Consider the following 21,437-nt stretch of genomic DNA (forward strand, 5'->3'; position numbering starts at 1 on the left):
AAATTCCAATCAAGAAATGATTACGTCTTTCCCCAGAGTTTCTGATAGAAAAAGCAAATAAAGCTTGTCGAATGGGCTGGAAGCCTCCCCAGACTATCATGTTTTCTTTTTCCTCATCATAGATGGCACCTACTCTCCCTACTGCTATCAATCTGTCTTCTTTTGTGTATCTTTCTATCTCTGTCTCACAGTCTCCTTTGGCAGGTTTCATTCTCTCTTTATATTCTTTTGTCTTCCCCTGTCTCTCTTTCTCTAAGTAAAATAAATTCTTGAAAGACAGCTTAATCCTTTGAGAGAGAGATTGGGTCAACTTTTGAACTTCACACAGAAAAATATACCCAATGCTGACTTTCTCATCAAGAAGTTACCTGTAACCCCAAACCTTCTAAACCCCTAGTAATTCTTCCTATTTGCTTTTTCGGTGATTGAAGCTCGTGTGCTGAGTGTGTGATGAGAAAGTGACTCTTGTTCAGTTCAATGGAATTCAGGAGAGTCACTGTGTTTTTCTCCTACACAAGAAACCACCATCAGCCTCTAAGTCCTATCTCATTTCTAACTATTGAAAAACCAAAAATGATGTGTCTCATGGGTCTCTCTTCATTTGCTTACTATTTATACTGATTTTTTTTTTTTTTGGTTTTGGCATTCATTTCTGATAAGATTGAGATTCTTGCATTTGGCATTAAACCCAGTATGTTTTTTTCTAATTGTGGCCTGAAAGACGGCTATTTTAAAGGGGGTTCACTCGTATCTCAGGAAGGAAGAAAAAGGCACAGTTTCTCATGGGAAACTTTCCCAACAGAAGTCAAAATTATTAGGATTTCCCTGGTGGTCTAGTTGTTAAGACTCTGTGCTTCCACTGCAGGGGACAAGGGTTCAATCCCTGGTTGGGAACTGAGATCCGGCATGCCACACAATGTGGCCAGAAAAAAGAAGAGAAAATAGGGAGCAATTAAAAATAAAATATAATAAAATTTATTCTTAAGAAGACCACGGAATAGGTTAGGCATACCTTTAGCAGACACCTTCTTTCTGTCTCACCGGGGCATTGTGGGAGGGCCCTGTGGAAGGGTCCGGCATCAACCTCTGCCCATCATTGCGGATGATATGAAGGGTCCTGCGTGGGGAGACAGAGAGAGTAATGTAATGGGAAAAAGACCAGGCTGGGTGTGAATCCTAGCTCTGCAATTTACTTAACGTGTCAGGACTTTGACGACCTCATTTTACAAAATGTACATCCTTCCTAGGGCTTCCCAGTTGGCGCTAGTGGTAAAGACCCTGCCTGTGAATACAGGTATACGTAAGAGACGTGGGTTCGATCCCTGGGTCGGGAAGATCCCCTGGAGGAGGGCATGGCAACCCACTCCAGTATTCTTGCCTGGAGAATCCCATAGACAGAAGAGCCTGGGGTCGCAAAAAGTAGGACACGACTGAAGTGACTTAGCACTCATACGCAGATCATTCCTATCCGAGAAAGGTATTTTCCGTGCTAATAAACCTAATGGTGGCATACACAGCATTAGACACTCACGATAAGCACATTTCCTCCACACAGGAGTTGTTCAAGTTGGCATCTTTCATTTTTCATATGAAGAAACCAAGCCTCAGCTACCTAATTAAGTTTCCCAAAGTTCCAAAGCCAGTAGGCACTCAACCCATGATTACTTAAATTTTCTATCCCAGAACTATCATCTTTCCCCACAAAGAATAGATGGATGCACACAGGCTGAATGGAGACAAGACGGGAAGTTTATTTATGTGTTAGTCCGTATGTTTGTTTCCCAGGGCTCATTAAATCATATTGTATCTCCCCTTCAAGGACATGCCAGTCATGGCAAGAGAAGGATGTGGGCGAGAAGCAGAGGGGGACACAGGGTACATGACAGGGAGAATCAGTGACGGGGACGTGGAGGCAGCAGATGAATTTGGTGGGAAAATCTGCCTTCCCTTACAATCGTGAAATGCATCACCCCGGTGCGTCTTGATGGAGTGCCATATGTAACATTGTTGAGGTTTGAGAATGCCAACATGTCACTCTCTTCTCACTTAAGGATTTTGGTCTGCTAGGTAAGTAGACCCGAGAGATAGACAGGAATTAAATTGCAGTGTCTGCTTTATTAGTGGCAAAGCTGAATTGCAGAATGATGCTTGTCCAATATGGAAGCATCACTGATGCACTAATGCATTCCATCATGCATGGAAGAATTCCATCAATGATGAAAGTCCAACATGGGCTTCTGGAATAACTTACCCATATTCTTCACCAACATTCCCCCAGAGATTCCATATACTTCTAGAGGAATCTAAGATGTTGGACCATACAAAAGACTCACTTTCTACATATATGCATGAATATACGATGTTTGTTTTTCTCTTTCTGACTTACCTCATTCTGTAAGACAGCCTCCAGATCCATCTACGTCTCTACAAATGACACAATTTTGTTCCTTTTCATGGCTGAGTAATACTGCATTGTATGCATGTACCACATCTTCTTTATCCAATCTTCCATCAATGGACAGTTAGGTTTCTTCCATGTTCCAACTATTGTAAATCGTGCTGCAATAAACATTGGAATGCATGCATCTTTTAGAATTGCGGTTTTCTCTGGGTTGTCATTGTTGTTTAGTCGCTAAGTCATGTTTGACTCTTTCGCGACCCCATGGACTGTAGCCCGCTAGGTTCCTCTGTCCACGGGATTCTCCAGGCAAGAATACTGAAATGGGTTGCCATTTCCTTCTACAGGGGATATTCCTGACCCAGGGATCGAACCTGAGTCTCCTACAATGGCAGGCAGATTCTTTACCACTGAGCCACCAGGGAAGCCCAAAATATGGCTGAGCACTTAGTAAGTATTTGGTTTACTTCTTCAGTGTTGACTTTGTAAAGCAAAAGGAAATATTGCCTGAAATTAATATCAACTTGTTCAAATTCCTGACTCACTGTTTTCTAAACTCCAGAGGAATTATTTCCTCAACACCTCTCTCCATGCACATGCAGAAACCTGAGAACCCTAAGAATTCTTTCATGCTACAGATATCTTCACATTAAAAGCTATTTTTGTACAAAACCAAGTCAATTGCCTAGAAATACTCAGGGGGGCTTGTATTAAATTTTTTGGTAACTGTGGTTTACAAAGCACCTTTATGTGTGAAGAAGACTAACATTTACTGCATCAGGTTCTTTACACAATTTACTTCAATGCTCCCAACCGTGCCCTGAGGTAGCTTTCACGAGACCCACTTTGCAGATGAGGAAATCAAGCATGAACCACCATTAGGTGATTTGAAAGCCAAGGTCATATCCTGCCCAGCGGCAAAGCCCAGTCCCTGGAGGCTGAATCCAGGGTGCTTTCTGCTACTTTGCAAACTGATAGCAGCTGTAAAAAGACTACGAGGCCTCAAGCAATTAATTACCTTTTTAGTCCTCCCTTTTCGCCTCTCTAAAATGGGAAGGATAATATGATCAATGTCATGGAACCTGGGCACATCACATAAGTTGTTACAAATGAAAAGACCCACATCTGGCGTATAGCAAGTGTTATTGTCAAGCAGTTTCTTAAAGCAAAAATGTAAATTGATAATCATTTTGTCTTGGCTTCTGCTGTTTTCTGTAGAAGGGATTCCTGTGTTCAGGACAGTTTGGAGACTCAGCTCTGACAAGCATGTGGAACCAGGTAAAGAGCCTGTGCCAGGACTCTTCTGCTTTGCATCGCCCAGGAAAGGGGTTTTCAACAGTTCAGTTCAATTCAGTTCAGTCGCTCAGTCGTATCTGACTCTTTGCAACCCCATGAACCGCAGCATGCCAGGCCTCTCTGTCCATCACCAACTCCCAGAGTCTACCTAAACTGATGTCCATTGAGTCAGTGATGCCATCCAACCATCTTATCCTCTATCATCCCCTTCTCCTCCTGCCTTCAATCTTTCCCAACATCAGGGTCTTTTCAAATGAGTCAGCTCTTCGCATCAGGTGGCCAAAATATTGGAGTTTCAGCCTCGACATCAGTCCTTCCAATGAACACCCAGGACTGATCTCCTTTAGGATGGACTGGTTGGATCTCCTTGCAGTCCAAGGGACTCTCAAGAGTCTTCTCCAACACCACAGTTCAAAAGCATCAATTCTTCGGCACTCAGCTTTCTTCACTGTCCAGCTCTCACATCCATACATGACTACTGGAAAAACCATAGCCTCGACTAGAAGGACCTTTGTTGACAAAGTAACATCTCTGCTTTTTAATATACAGTCCAGGTTGGTCATAACTGTCTTTCCAAGGAGTAAGCGTCTTTTAATTCCATGGCTGCAATCACCATCTCCAGTGATTTTGGAGCCCACAAAAATTAAGTCAGCCACTGTTTCCACTGTTTCCTCATCTATTTCCCATGAAGTGATGGAACCAGATGCCATGATCTTAGTTTTCTGAACGTTGAGCTTTAAGCCAACTTTTTCACTCTCCTCTTTCACTTTCATCAAGAGGCTCTTTAGCTCTTCTTCACTTTCTGCCATAAGGGTGGAGTCATCTGCATATCTGAGGTTATTGATATTTCTCCCGGCAATCTTGATTCCAGTTGGTGACGTCCAATGCCTCTTTCCGTTATTCATTTATCATTCTGACTTGGAAAAGCATATTCCCAGCACCCAGGGTCATGGACATCCATATGGTGAAGTCCCAGCCTTGCCAATGCCACAGACACAAGACCTTTCAATGAGTTTTCCCATCCTGAGTTGCAGGGGAATGGCAGAGAGGAAGGGATTTTATTAATTGTGCTGTGACACCACTCCCCATTTTACTGAAGAGAAAATCGAGCCACAGAGAGGGGGAGTGGCTTGTCTCAAGCTGTCTCCTCAACAGCTCTGTGAAGTAAAGGTCACCCATCCTATTTTACATCTTTTCTTGCTACCCAGTGCACACTCAGTACTGCAGCCACTGCAAAAAATGCACGTGAGCCCCTGTACCCCATGGCCTCTCCCCTTATAGACGCTACCATCCTTCAGCCAGAAACCTCTCCCTGCATATTGTCCACCTGGCTATTTCCAGCTGTCCATCCAGCTCAGCTCAAGCTCCCACAAGCTCTCACCTGGACTCTGGCAACAGCTTCGGCTGGTCTCCTTCCATTCACACTTGCCTCTCCCAGGGACAATTTTTTTTTTAATAGAAATCAGATTGTGACACGTCTACTTAAAAGCCTCCAATGACTTTCGACATCTTTAAGATAAAACCCAAACTCCTTGTTCTGCCTACAAAAGTCCTGTAGAAGCTGGCCCTCTTTGCTTCTCATCTCACTTCCTGCCCACTCCCCAGATTTCACTCCGTCCACACTGGCCTTCCTTCTGCTCTTCAAACACCCCAGGTCTTGCTGGAAGCACTGGTCCCTCCTCTTCCCTGGAACTCTTGCCTTCGCATCTTCACAGAGCTAACTCCTTCTTCTCATCCAGATCACAAGTCAGCTTCACCGCCTAGCACCCCCATGACCACAGAATTATTCTGCCTCCCATGCCCTAGGTATTTCTCTGATAACATTTCCAACTATCTGGAATTGCTGTGATTGTGCATTTACTGCCTGTCTGGCCTGGAGAATTCCACTAACTATATAGTCCATGGGGTCACAAAGAGTCAGACAAGACTGAGCCACTTTCAATTCCACTAGATGCTCTACGCTATAAAGAAGGAATAGGGTTTTATTGCCATTAATCTTAAGAGACTAGCCTAGTGTCTGGTGCAGAGTTGGTGCTCGGTAAATATTTACTAAGTGGATAAGCAAATCAACTTTCAATTCTGCATTGTAATCCCTCATGGCCAGTGTTTTCGAAAAGCTAGAAAATGGCAATTAACATGCTTGCCAGTTCCCTTCCAATTCTCTGCTATGTGCAATCTGTCAGGTGGGATTTCCCATGACAGTCCTAAAATATTGGTCTCATCATATTAGGTTACATGCATTGCTTTGTCCAAATGACTGTTCTAATCCACTCATTCTTGTTTGAGAATGTTTTTCATATACTCACCTCACTGATGTTTAAGCTCAAAAACGGACGAGCTTAGTCTTCCATATGGTTAAAGATGCTAGAGATTCTAATATTAATGTATCTACTTTCTCTTGGGTAAGCACAGTAAAGCCCTCATCTCAGAGTGGCCCCAGATGGACGGGGACCGACCCCTGTGCAAGGAGTTGAGAGTCTCAGGGTCTCATTCCCTCTGGGAAGTGTCTTAGCAACTACTCAGTGGCTCATCATCTTCTACAGTACATTGGGTGTCCACTGAGGTCCCTTCCAAGGCAAGAGTTAGATTTATTCATTCAAGAAAGGTAATTATATTATGCCTTTGTACCAAGCACTGTCAAGGTGCTGGGAAAACAGCCTTGAAAAAAGTCCCCAAGAACATCTTTACCTTCAGGAAACTTATGTGATTCTCTAGAACAAACTCTGCTGTTGAATTATCAAGACATTCGATTTTTCATATGGCATATGTTAATTATGACAGAGTGAGTGGTCTCACATACTTCCACCCTAGGATGAGACATCTAGTCTTCATCTTCCAGCCTTATGCTTTGCTTTCTACCATGAGTAAAAGAAACTCCATCCCCATCTATTCTCTTGTCCAGTGGCTTCGGCCAACCCAGTGTTTGACTTGCCTGTTCTCTTCTCTTCTGAACTAACAGTGCTCATCAGATGGGTTATGGGATCAGCAGAAAAAAATGAAGCCACTGTTATGTCTGTGAAAAAAGACACGGGTTAGATTTCAGGCACCTGGCATTAATCCTCCCTTTGCAATTCATGAGACCATGAGAAGGTCTCTTCATCTCTCTGGGTCTCAGTTTCCTTATCTATAAAATAGAATGCAATGGCCATAAAAAAGAGTACCTCTCAGATCTTCCACTTCATGGAATGCAATTGCCCAAGGGCCCCATGCTGTCTGAAATCCATCACCGTACTGGCACCACCAGCCAAAGTCTGAGTATGCCAGGGTTGCTTCTGGGAGAAACAGGTGCATTTCTGGGAGACTTCGGACTACTCTGACCATTGACTTTGACCTTTCAGCTTTGTCAAAACTTTCTTAGAACTGAAAATCAATCAAAGACATTTTTGCTACCCCAAATTCCTTCCTCTCTCCTCCACGGGAGTAAAACCTGCATCATGACCCAGTGGTTCTTCCATTCACCACTGCTCCTTCACCATTTCCCCTCAAGGCCAATGTCCATAATCAATCTCTTGCAAAGTTTATGACTTCTTAGCATCTGCCTCTTGAAGGACTCGAAGTAACACATTGAGACAATGATGTCCACATATACGGTTGTGAGGACAGTATCAGTGAAAATGTTTTACAAAGTACGCAAGGTTTTATAAGGTATAAAGCATCATAAGATATAGTGTGAGATACATCAAAAAATACTACATCATTCATTCATTTACTCACCACTTAGGTACTAAACTGGCTTCCCTGGTGACTCAGAGGGTAAAGAATCTGCCTGCAATGTGGGAGATCAGATTCCATCCCTGGGTCAGGAAGACTCCCTGGAGAAGGGAATGGCAACCCACTGCAGTATTCTTGCCTGGAGAATTCCATGGATAGAGGAGCCTTGTGAGCTACCATCCATGGGGTCTCAAAGAGTCAGACATGACTGAGCAACTGACACTTTGACTAGGTACTAAACAACCACCCTGAGTCAGGCTCTTGGCAAAGGATCTGAAAACACAAAGGGATTATTTTCTTTCTTGAGATCACAGGATGGAGGAGATGTTCAGATCCCTCATGACTTGGAATATATTAGGTAATAATATATTTTGATAGGGACATGAGGGCAGGGGGGCGAGTAAGGAAGGAACATGAAGGAATAGAAGAGAAGGAACAGCCATTATACCAAAGCACTGCAACTGTTAGATGGTGGCTATTCAAGTGTAGGGAAAGTTTTTTCAATTGTGCTTTGCTAAACACAATCTGATGTTCCACACCAGCCTGAGCCTTTTGGAGTTTCAATGGTTGTAACACTTTTGCAGGGAAACTCTTCAGGGTTGTCACCATTTCATGGCCCAGCATATTCAGCTCAACAACAGACCTCCAAAAGAATATGCTCTGTGTTGTAATTTTCCAAAGGCGACATGATTATAAAATCTAAACAGATGGAAAGACTATTGCAGTGGACGAATAAAGCTGTTAGCAGTTTCCATTTGTAGACAAAACCATTATTTTTTGAGCAGATCGCTGCCAGAATTTGATGAATCTGGTACTCTTTGCACCCTCTGCTTTACAGAAAGCCCTAAAACTCTGTCAGACTTTGCAAACAGTTGTGGGATGTTATTTTTGAACATTTGTTTATGTCCAAGTCATTGGCTCAGAGTTTCCATTTAGCTTGCTGCTAATCTTGAAATTGCCATTAATGTACAGTTTCCAACCCTGAAAATTGAACTGTGAAATAAATGGCTGTGTGATCATCTTTTATTTAAAATATTACTGCACCCCATCACTCTATGTCAAGGCCTGGCTTGTTTATGAGAGTGCATGATTACATAATTACATGTTAGAAATCATTTGTAAGGAAAATTGATTGGTGTACTTTACAGCAAGGATTTCACCAAAAATAACCCTGTCTCTAGCTGCAGAAATGGAGGGTCAGGTTAGAAAATGACAAAACAACTTCAGGAGCCTGTCACCATCTTGTTTATTTCTCATCATAAGAAGGAATAATTGCTCAAAGAGTAATGAGGGACAGAACCATTGACTTTGAATGACTGTGATCCACAAATCAGATTTTAGACAATATTAGGGGCTACTGGAAAGAGTTCTCAACAAGGATTCATGAGCTCAAGTTCTAGCCTCAACCCTGCTGATAACTTCTAAGTAGTGCTCAGCCTCCTAAAATCTCCACTCCTCTGTCAGTAAAATGGGACTTGGACAGCAATTTGCACAGACCAAAAGGCAGACAGTGTCCACACAGACGCAGGGGAGATGAGCAGAATCTCAGGCGTGGACGCACATCACTCTGACTAGAAGGTCCATGGATGGTAAGTGGAGGGCTATCACTTAGTGGTCCCTCCTTGCAGCCCTAGGGGTCTCAGATTGAGGCTCTCCAGTCCTCTCTATCATGCCTTCCTTTCTCTTCCCCAGCCTGTGACCACTTTTTGCCCATAACCTCTGCCAATAGGAAAATTTATCCTGCAAAGTCTTCTAAATTTGTCTGTGGCAAGTGTTTGTAGCCTTTGTTTCTAGTTCTGCAGATTATTTGTGTCTAAAGATCTGGGAATGAAGAAAGAACACCAGTTAAAACCTCAAAATATTACCAGTCGAAAGTAATAGAATAACAATAGCAGCAATTATAGTAATGATACCTTTCCTTCCAATGATAATTGGCTTCTCTTGGCAAACAAATGCCATAAAAGGAGGATTGTTGAAGTGCTTATTTGGCTTAAAGAGGTTTTTTTTTTTTATTAACTCTTTCTGGGTATTTTTTTTTAAGTACTGAAGTAATTTAGTTTAGTTGCAGAAAAAGAATGAGAATGCACATGAAGAAAATACAAGCAGAAGGGGAGAGGAGGAGCAAGAGAGAAGAAAAAGGCAAAGAGGAAGGAGAAGGATGATGAGAAGGAGAATAAAGGGGATAGGAGGGGAAAGGGAAGGAAAGATGAAGAGGGAGAGAACAAGAGAGGGAGAAGAGAAGAGAAGAGGGAAGGAGAGGAGAGGAGGAAGGAACAATTCATAGCCCTCTTCAAAGTCCCTCCATTCAAAGAGAGCCATCGTTAGCACTTTAGGGCATCTTCTTTTATTTTTTTTTTTCCTGTGAAAGTACAGTAAAAATTTACAGGCGTGGAATTACATTGCAATATGATACTACTACCTGCGTTTTTAACTCAACTGTATATGATAAATAACTTCCCATGTTCTATTTCTTTGCACCATTTGGACAGTTGTGTTGTATTCCATTGTATGTATGCACTCTAATCCATAAATGTGCTGGAAACTTCTTGGTCACCCTATCTGTGTGCTTATTCTTACTTATTTCCAGTCCCCTGGCATTTTCCTGAGAATGTTACTGCCATTGTGAAGGCAAAGCATAGCAACTACAACCAGACCAAACACTGCCTTGGAAAGCAGATATGTTGAACAAGTTTACAAATGAGACCTTTTCTTATAAACTTATGTGTCTCTTCTACCAGGTTACAAGCTTTTTCAGACTGTTGCCTCCACTTGCTGTATCACTTGCTGTACCTTGTTGATGAGAGCAGCTATGATGCTCTGCTTGCCTCCCCAGTGACCCTGCCCATCCAGCACACAGTTTATACCTCAATAAATAATTGTCAAAATGAAGTAAACTAAATTCTTCCTCCTCAACTTGCAAGACCCAACTCAAAAATCACCTGCTTTTTCTTTGAATACATAGCTTGTGTTTTCCTCCACGGTATTTTATTCATATCTTCTAGCATTTATCCAGGCAGGAGAATTCCATGAACAGAGGAGCCTGGCAGGCTACAATCCATAGGGTCACAAGGAGTCAGACACAATTGAAGTGACTTAGCACGGCACGCATTAGCATTTATCACAATAAATCTTCTGTGTCCGCCCAGTTTTCTCTCACTACGTGCTTATCCCCAGCACCTAGAAGATTCTGGCATAAAATAACAGAATTAACAGACAGAGAGGGCTTTTTTTTTTTTTTTTTTGCAGCATAAAGTCATACAACAGTGTTGATACTTAATGAATGCTTGTTAAACTGAATTCAATTGAACTGAATTGGTGCTAGGATTTCCAATAGCAAAACTGAAAACATTGCTGTCTCTTTATCTCTAGTTTGAACCTTACCGATCTTTCTGAAGTCCAGTGATGATTGAGCACAGCATGAACTTTCCCCTCTTTCTCACCTCTCCAAACCAAAAATGCTGAGATGTTTCATGCCCTGTTGATTTTTTCCCTTCTTACATAAGGTGAGACATGGTTTACTTACAGAGATTGTATCGATCTTCATTCTAGAGATGCAACTGAATCTTCCCCTTGCAGAACTCTGTCATTGACTTTCACTTGGAGAGACAGAGACTGACCATGGGCTGCTTCAGGCAAAATCAAGACTCAGTTTTCAAATATGACCAGCCCAGTGAGCTGAAAATTTACCCCATCAGGGCTAATCCTCATCACTTGTTGGATGGGCTCTTTCATATTACTTCCAAGAAGCATAGAAGTATTAAATTATTTAACCTTTTAAACCAAATAAAATTTGCACCTTTTTCAAACTCAAGTATTATCATACTTGTAGGTAGGACACAAAATAACAGTGTTCAACCTACCAGACAATTGCGTTCATTTCTCGTGCTAGTAAGTTTATGCTCACAATCCTTCAAGCTAGTCTTCAGCTGTACATGAACCAAGAATTTCCAGATGTACAAGCTGCATTTAGAAGAGGCAGAGAAACAAGAGATCAAATTGCCAATAGTCACTGGATCATAGAGAAAGCAAGGGAATTCCAGAAAAACATCTACTTCTATTTTATTGACTACACTAAAGCCTTTGACTGTTTCAGTCACAACAAATTGTGGAAAATTCTTAAAGAGATGGGAATACCAGACCATCTTACCTGTCTCCCGAGAAATCCATATATGGGTCAAGAAGCAACAGTTAGAATCTTGTCAACAAGCAAAAGTTAGAACTTTATGTGGAAATACTAACTGGCTCAAAATTGAGAAAGGAGTATGTCAAGGCTGTATATTCTTATCTTGTTTATTTAACTTATATGCAGAGTATATCATGTGAAATGCTGGGCTGGATGAATCACAAGCTGGAATCAAGACTGCTGGTAGAAATATCAACAACCACAGATATTCTGATGAAACCACTATAATGGCAGAAAGTGAAGAGGAACTAAAGAGCCTTTTGATGAGGATGAAAGAGGAGAGTGAAAAAGCTGGCTTAATCTACTCATGCTCACCTCTATTACCTTCCTCCCCCCTCTCTATGTATCTCTGTGAACCACTCTGAGGGTTCCAAACTGTGGAAAGCACAGAGGGAAGCTAGATTGCTCTCTCCACATTTGAATTCCCCTCTTCCCCTCCTGGTCACCTCAACCCCCCCCCCACCTCATCTCTCCATGTAACTCAGTGAACCTTTCTGGGTATCCCTCACTGTGGAGAATCTTTTCACCATTAACCTAAAAGTTTTATTATTGATGCTGTATGGAAGGAGAAGTCTTGAGGCTACTGCAAGAGTAAGACTGAAAGCCAGGGGAAACATTAATTAATAAGAGACCATCCAATAGCCTCCACATATACACTGAAACCAAGCTCCACCCAAGAGCCAATAAGTTCCAGAGCAAGACATACCACGCAAATTCTCCAGCAACGCAGGAACATAGCCCTGAGCATCAATATACAGGCTGCCCAGAGGCACACCAAATCCATAGACATCTCAAAAATTAATACTGGTCACTCCATTGCACTCTAGAGAGCAGAAATCCAGCTCCACCCACCAGAACACAGACACAAGCTCCCCCAACCAGGAAGCCTTGACAAGCCACCTGTCCAACCCCACCCACAGTGAGGAACCTCCACAATAAAGAGGAACTTCATACTACCAGAATACAGAAGGGCCACGCCTAACACAGCAATCTAAACAAGATGAAAAGGCAGAGAAATACTCAGCAAGTAAAGGAGAATGAGAAATGCCCACAAAACCAAACAAAAGAGGAGGAGATAGGGAATCTATCTGAAAAAGAATTTAGAATAATGATAATAAAAATGATCCAAAATCTTGAAAGCAAAATGGAGTTACAGATAAATAGCCTGGAGACAAGGATTGAGAAGATGCAAGAAATGTTTATCAAGGACTTAGAAGAAATAAAAAGGAGTCAATATAGAATGAATAATGAAATAAAGGAGATAAAAGACACTCTGGAGGGAACCAACAGTAGAATAACGGAGGCAGAAGATAGGATAAGTGAGGTAGAAGATAGAATGATGGAAATAAACGAAGCAGAGAGGAAAAAAGAAAAAAGAATCAAAAGAAATGAGGAAAACCTCCGGGACCTCTGGGACAATATGAAACGCCCCAACATTCGAATCATAGGAGTCCCAGAAGAAGAAGATAAAAGGAAAGGCCATGAAAAAATACTCGAGGAGATAATAGTTGAAAATTTCCCTAAAATGAGGAAAGAAATAGTCACAGAAGTCCAAGAAACCCAGAGAGTTCCAAACAGGATAAACCCAAGGCGAAACACCCCCAAGACACATATTAATCAAATTAACAAAGATCAAACACAAAGAACAAATATTAAAAGCAGCAAGGGAAAAACAACAAATAACACACAAGGGGATCCCCATAAGGATAACAGCTGATCTTTCAATAGAAACCCTTCAGGCTAGAAGGGAATGGCAGGACATACTTAAAGTAATGAAAGAGAATAATCTACAACCCAGATTACCGTACCCAGCAAGGATCTCATTCAGATATGAAGGAGAATTCAAAAGCTTTACAGACAAGCAAGAGCTGAGGGAATTCAGCACCACCAAACCAGCTCTCCAACAAATGCTAAAGGATCTTCTCTAAACAGGAAACACAGAAAGGATGTTTCAACACGAACCCAAAACAACAAAGTAAATGGCAACGGGATCATACTTATCAATAATTACCTTAAATGTAAATGGGTTGAATGCCCCAACCAAAAGACAAAGACTTGCTGAGTGGATACAAAAACAAGACCCCTATATATGCTGTCTACAAGAGACCCACCTCAAAACTAGGGACACACACAGGCTGAAAGTGAAGGGATGGAAAAACATATTTCATGCAAACGGAGACCAAAAGAAAGCAGGAGTCGCAATACTCATTTCAGATAAAATAGACTTTAAAATAAAGGATGTGAAAAGGGACAAAGAAGGACACTACATAAAGATCAAAGGATCAATCCAAGAAGAAGACGTAACAATCATAAATATATATGCACCCAACATAGGAGCACCACAATATATAAGGCAAATAGTAACAAGTATGAAAGGGGCAATTAACAATAACACAATAATAGTGGGAGACTTTAATACTCCACTCAAGCATATGGATAGATCAACTAAACAAAAAATTAACAAGGAAACACAAACTTTAAATGATACAATAGACAAATTAGATTTAATTGATATTTACAGGACTTTCCACCCCAAAACAATCAATTTTGCCTTTTTCTCAAGTGCACATGGAACTTTCTCCAGGATAGATCACATCCTGGGCCATAAATCTAGCCTTGGTAAATTCAAAAAAATTGAAATCATCCCAGCCATCTTCTCTGACCACAATGCAGTAAGATTAGACCTCAATTACAGGAAAAAAACTATTAAAAATTCCAACATATGGAAAAAGCTGGCTTAAAACTCAACATTCAAAAAACAAAAATCATGGTATTCAGTCTCATTCCTTCATGGCAAATAGAAGGGGAAAAAGTAAAAGCAGTGACACGTTTTATTTTCTTGGGCTCCAAAATCACTGCAGATAGTGACTGTAGCCATGAAATTAAAAGATGCATCTCCTTAGAAGGAAAGCTATGACAAATCTAGACAGCATATTAAACAACAGAGACATTACTTTGCCAACAAATATGCATATAATCAAAGCTGTGGTTTTTCCAGTAGTAATGTGTGAATGTGAGAGTTGGACTATAAAGAATTCTGAGCAACAATGAATTGATGCTTTTAAAATGTGGTGATGGAGAAAACTCTTGAGAAGTCCTTGGACAGCAAGGAGATCAAACCAGTCAATCCTAAAGGAAATCAGTCCTGAATATTTCTTGGAAGGACTGATGCTGAAGTTGAAGCTCCAATACTTTGGCCACCTGATGTAAAGAGCCGACTCACTGGAAAAAAACCTGATGCTGGGAAAGATTGAGGGCAGGAGGAGAAGGGGGTGGCAGAGTATGAGATGGTTGGATGACATCACCAACTCAATGGACCTGAGCTTGAGTGAGCTTTGGGATATAGTGAAGGACAGGGAAGCCTGCTGTGCCTCAGTGGTTGCACAGCACTTGGCGACTGAATAACAACAAAGACAAATCTCAGGATCCAGGGTAGATCCTCAACTTCATATATAAGAAGATGGGATGTTACATGTAACTGAGGAGGAGATGAAAGGCATTGTAGCTTTTCAAAGCATTGATTAAATAATGAATGTTTGTGCTATAAAACAAGATGATATACATGTCTATTTATTGAAAGGGAGTCCAAGTGGCTGCAAGGTAGGAAGCCCATTTGTGGACCAAGAAATCAACCAAGAGAAAATTTAAGGCATCCCATATCCATAAAGTACTCAAAGGGGACAGAAATTTTTAAGAAACAATCTGATGTTTACACTCTTATCCATCAAAATCAGATTAGAACAGACAGTAACAATCCAGACACTGTGAAAATTCCTAAGGAGGTTAATAGGTGAAAGAAAGTTTTATTCATGTGGTATTTAAAAGAAGTCAGTTTAATGACCAGGCCATTTTAATTGTTTTGGTGGGAGTGGGTTGTTTCATTTTTGCTTTTAACCCATAATTAAATAAGTATATTTATAGCTATGATTTTTTAAAAAATTAAACAATGAGCTAATCATGCTATTGGATAAATATAAAAATAAGTGTTATGAAATAAAGCAAGGAGTACAGCAACTCTACTTCTGGAAACATAACCTACAGATATCTTACTAATATCCATGACTGGGGGTGTAAAGATACATTTCAAAGGATGTATTTCACCGCAGCATCGCTTGCATTGTCCAAGGAAGAAAAAGAGTGAAATGACTAAATCTCTCAGGCTAATTAAAGTGTACCATGTTAATGTGATAGAACACCAGCCACCTATCTCTTTTAAAATGTAAAAATCGTTGTGCTTATAGCTCCAAGACACAGTTTTGTGGAGTTTTTTGTTTTGTTTGTTTTGTTTTGTTGCATCACCTCTCAGCAAGCAGGATCTTAGTTCACTGACCAGGGATTGAACTTGTGCCCCCTGCAGTGTAAATACGGATTCTTGACCACAGAACCACCAGGGAAGTCCCCAAGACACCGTTTTAAATGAAAAAAAAAAAAAAGCGCAGAATCATTCTGCCTCAAGTTTGTTTCAAGATACATGTACATGTTTTTGTATGTGTTTACACAAAAAGTTTCTAGACAAATACAAAATCGACATTAGTGCTAGACTCTTCTTCAGTGGAGGTTAGGAGGTGGGGGGGACTGCACTCCTCAAATGTGAAAAATTCTGATTGTAACTTTTTGAATTCTATACCATTTGCACTGTTTAAATGTTTCATCCTGTTCACTTACTAGGCTATTTTGAAGTAATTTGTTGTTCAGTCACTAAGTCACGTCTGACTCTTTGCAACCCCAGGGACTGCAACACACCAGGCTTCCCTGTCCCTCACTATTTCCCAGAAGTTTGCTCAAACTCGAGTCCATTGAACAGGTGATGCCATCTAACCATCTCATCCTCTGTCGTCCCCTTCCCCTCCTGCCCTCAGTCTTTCCCAGCATCAGGGTCTTTTCTAATGAGTCGTCTCTTTGCATCAGGTGGCCAAAGGATTGGAGCTTCAACTTCAGCATCAGTCCTTCCAGTGAATATTCAGAGTTGATTTCCTTTAGGAGTGACTGATTTGATCTCCTTGCTGTCCAAGAGACTCTCAAGAGTCTTCTCCAGCACCACAGCTCGAAAGCATCAATTTTTCAACACTCAGCCTTCTTTATGATCCAGCTCTCATATCTGTGCATGACTCCTGGAAAAACCATAATAAAAAGATAGTGTCTTAGGGAGAACCAAGAAATCCCAACTAATTTTAAATGGTGGCATAGATTGTCAAATAGCATAGAAAAGTAATTCTCATGGCTGAGCAAGGTGAGCAAGGCTGAGAGAACTGGTCCTGAAATTCAAACTCGTAACAAGGACTCAAGCAACCAGCAGTCACTGGCCTTGGCAGATAAACGAGCATTGATCCTCAGCCTGATTACAGGATGTAACAAGAGAAAGTTTTGGCTATATTCCCATGACACTGAAATATCTGATGAAAACAAAAGCATACAGGCAAAGACCTAGTTACTCTGCCCGTATGACATGCTGTCTCAATCTGGAGACATAACGTGGACTATTGACTAACTTAAATGTCCATGCGGGCACTTAGAATGGGGGAAAATGAGAGACATTGTTAAGAATGCCAGTAGGTGACGCTTAGGAGAGAATGTCTTCTTCTTTCAAGCCCTTGATTATAGCAAAAGTGGAATTCAGAAGGGGTTAATATTCTCCAGAATCAATTGAATTTACCTGTTGCACATTTAATGTGTAAGTTCCCAAACAGGATTAGCATAACTTGGCAGAAACACCAACAAATTCGAGGTCAGAAAATCTCGGTTCAAACCTCAGGTGTAATAATAATGCTGTCCCTTAAATGTTAGACCTCAGTTCTGTAATGAAAGAGAACTGTAGAATTTCACAGGTAACAGGTATTAAATAGAAATCAAAGGAGGCCAGTATTCATGTCTGCTTCCAATGAGACAGATCACAGGCAAGTGCATGTGTGCACACACGTACGCTTTCAACAAAGCTTTAGAATGTTCTTAAATGCCATAAAACCTGTTCATAGACTCTGGATAAGAGTCTCGACTAACATTATACCGTGTAGTCATTCTCACGAAAGATTCAAGGTCAATGTTTAATCCAAACAGCACACTAACACCACTCCCTTCATATCCCAAAGACGTTTTATCAACTCTTATTTCCTTCCCCCAAAGCTTAACAATCACCTCATTTTAGACACTCACAAAACAGCTAGTAATGATGGAAGCTTCTATTTTTGAAGAACTACCCAACACCTATCAGATGTTTGCACACAGGCCCCAAGAATCCTAACCACATAGTTAATAACATTTTGATGTATTGCCTCTCTTTTGAATGCAATTGCTAAAGAAAGATCTTAAAGAAGCCTGCCCAAGGAATATAAAAGGAATGGATGTGCTTTTCAATAAATTCATTTAAATATCCATGTTATGGGATATTTATTCCTCTATCCATCTTTTACTGAGTATTCCTATCAGCCACAGGGCAATTACTAATACATACATTTCTTATTATTTCCTCTTACATTTCCTTCGATTGAAATTAAGCCTCACAGACTAACATCTTCTATCACATTCACATTGCCTTTTCACATGTCAGACTTGATCTTTTTCCCTGAACTTTACTAAGTGACGTTTATGTCCAATTTCAATTTCAAAAAACATATATAATGTATGAAGTCTCTTCTAATTTTTAACATATCATAGTGCCATACTTTTCTTCATGCCATGCCCTCTTTTTCCACTGCTCTGTCTCCACTTCACCCCACATACACTCTGCTACCTATCAAACTCCTATGCAATTAAAATGAACCTCAGTGGGGGGAAAAAAAATCCCACGAGGACCCTCAGGCTACTGGTCTACCTTGAGATGTTAAGGGTGAAATAGTCTGCTCTTCCCTCCTGGAGGGCCATCCACCTCTCTCTCCAGGAAGAAGGAGATAAAGGCAGCTCATCACAGCCCATCTCTGCTTATTCTATTTATCAAGAGTAGGGGAGAGACTGAGAGGCTTCCCTGGGATGCTTCCACACCCTGGTTCATCTGCTCTTCCATCAGGAGGAAAGCTTTTGTTGCCTGATCCATCTTCTTCTCAGGTTTCTTCTGCATATAAGAAAAGGGCAAGGTGTCTGGATGGTCCAATGCACCCAAAAGCAACCAAAAACATTCATCTACAGGACATTCACTTTTGGGTAATTGACTCCTCCTGACATAGCTGCAAGTGACCAGTTAAAGTCCATGATGCTCCAGATTCACACGTCACTGTATCCCCATCCTTGTGCCATACCTTTGACCCATCCTTAAGAACTCAGCTCAAACATCCTTTCCTCTAAGAAGCTTTTCTTCAGACTCCCCATGCCTCAGCTGGATCTGGGGCTCTTTTCCTGGGCTTTCCCTTTATGTTGTTTTTGCATTCTCTTCACACCATAAGTGCAATCTTTATCACACTGTATTGCAATCTTGTCTGTTTCCCTCAATAGACAGTGAGCTTGGCTCTGAATCCCACTTAAGGTACTTCCCAGGCAGTCCAGTGGTTAAGACTCTGTATTCCCAGTTCAGGGGTCATGGGTTTGATCTCTGGGTGAGGAATTAACTCATGCCTCACTGCATGGCCAAAAAAAAAAAAATCCAGTTAAGAAAATAGATCAATTTAACTGAATTGTCACTATGTGCCAGGCATGATGCAAAATACTTCAGATAGATTAGCTCATTGATTTCTCCACCAAACACATAACTCCTTCACATTTTACAGAGAAGAACATTCATACTTGGAAATTTAAGTAACTTGCACAGTTATACAACTAGAGTCAGGATTAAAACCCAAGCAGCTCAATACCTACAATTTTAACCACACACTACATCACCTTCCTTTAAGACACAGAACTCTGGAGGATGAGCAGTCCACTGGTTAGGTATCAGAGAGCAGGCATTCTGGACTCAGTAACCTGCAGGTGTAAAGATTCAAATGCACAAAGAAAGAGGGTGTTTATGAGAGAGTAGTGGCTGGTGATTCAGAAAACTCGGTGAGGAAAAAAAAAAAGTCTTGAAAAATTTGGTTTTCCAAAATAAAGAATTTAGAACTTGGATTTCATCCTTTAGCCAGCCTGGGATCACTGAGGGTTTTAAGTAGAAATGGGACAAGGTCATACTTATATTTTACAAAGGTACTTTTTACAGTTTTCTTGGTTTATTTTTGGCTGTGCAGGGTCTTCTTTGCTGTGTAGGCTTTTCTCTAGTCGCAGTGAGCAGGGGCTACTCTTCATTGCAGTTCTCGGGCTTTCTCATTGCGGTGGCTTCCTTTGTCATGGAGCACGGGCTCTAGGGTGAATGGGCTTCATCAGTGGCAGTTTTCAGGCTCTAGAGCACGGGGTCAATGGTTGTGGTGCACGTGTTTAGTTGCTCCACAGCATGTGAGATCTTCCCAGACCAAGGATTGAACCCGCGTCTCCTGTATTGGCAGGCAGATTCTTTACCACTGAGCCATCAGGGAAGCCTAGAAAGATACTTTTGTTGGCAGTGTGGATGCTTTAAGAGGATAGAATTCAAAAGTTGCACTTGGCAATAAAACAATGAATATTACATGTCAGACATTGTACCAGGTTCTGGACTTGGAGGCACGAGGTAGGGGGATAGTATCAGAATGCAGACTAGTGGTTCCCTAACTTCAAGAGCACTGCAGAGTGGCTATGGAGGGAGACATACACAGTGACAAAGGACAAATCAGGACTATACACCAAGTGAGGGCACTAGTTAGAATATGAACAAAATGCTGGAAGAGTGCAAAGATGAAAACAGTTAACATATGTCACATTTCTGCATTTCCTTCCTGTGTTCTGCCAATATCCTACAAGAAGGCAAGAGGTGAAGAGAGGAAATAGGCACCGTGAAAAAAACTGAAGGGAGGATGAGATGTGGGGAACATGTGACACCACTCCTCCATCCAGGTCCACAGAAGACATCATTAATGGACTCCTCCTTCCAGACCCACAGAGACATCATCAATGAGCTCCCCCATCCAGGCCCAAAGGTATTATTAATGAACTCTTCCATCTAGGCACACAAGAATGATCAATGAGCTCCTCCAGCCAGGCCCACAGGTATCATCAATGAGCTCCTCTGTTCATGCCCACCGAAGACAACATCAGTGAATTCCTCTATCTAGGTCTGTAGGTATTGTCAATGAACTCCTCCATCCGGGCCCACAGAAGACATCATCAATGAACTCCTCCATCCAGACAAACACATGTCATAAATGAACTCTTCCATCGAGGTCTACAGGTATCATCGAGTTCCTACATCCAGGCCCACAGATATCATCAATGAATTCTTCCATCCAGGCCCATCAAGGATATCATCAACGATCTGCAACTTCTTAAAGCATCATAGATGTGTGGGTCACATCCAGTGGATCAGGTTGGTTTCTGAGTTAAAACTATTCTTCCCTTGCCCCTAGAGCACTCAGACTTCTGATGTGAGGTGAACGGTTACAGTAAAGGGTGGGCTACATTAGAATGAGAAAGAAAACAGGTGCCCATCTTCAATTTATCCAGTGATGTTCCAGGTAAGCAGAAACTAGAAAGTACTGGATCACATTTTCATTTCAGTATTTGTGACTGGTCTGTTCATATTTTCTACTTTTTCCTGATTCACACTTGGAAGGCTGTACTTCTCTAAGAATCTGTCCATTCTTCTAAGTTGCCCATTTTACTGACATAGACTTGCTGGTAGTAGTCTCTTACAATTCTTTGTATTTCTTTGGTGTCAGTTGAAACTTCTTTTTCATTAGAAAGTACTTGAAAAATTCTGTTTCAATCAGGGGTGAGAAAAATAATTTCCCATTCTCTGTCCCAAGCAGGACAGCCAAGCAGATGTCCACAGTGCAACTCAGTGGTCATGGACGGTGACCT

General features: G+C 41.3%; 1 long non-coding RNA gene across 1 annotated transcript in view; it reads right to left on the bottom strand.

The window, feature by feature from the left end:
• Positions 1 to 223: 223 nt before the first annotated feature.
• Positions 224 to 21,437, bottom strand: part of LOC145504671 (uncharacterized) — a 90,489-nt gene continuing 69,275 nt past the window's right edge. The window contains exons 5-6 of the long non-coding RNA XR_014052389.1: positions 2,387 to 2,559; positions 224 to 1,117 (exon numbers count right to left, since the gene is read on the bottom strand). This is a non-coding gene — a long non-coding RNA (uncharacterized LOC145504671). The remainder of the gene's footprint in view (positions 1,118 to 2,386; positions 2,560 to 21,437) is intronic.

The sequence above is a fragment of the Giraffa tippelskirchi genome, chromosome 1, assembly GCF_054371585.1.
Source record: "Giraffa tippelskirchi isolate mGirTip1 chromosome 1, T2T-mGirTip1v1.2.pri, whole genome shotgun sequence".
In the NCBI taxonomy this organism is placed as follows: Eukaryota; Metazoa; Chordata; class Mammalia; order Artiodactyla; family Giraffidae; genus Giraffa; species Giraffa tippelskirchi.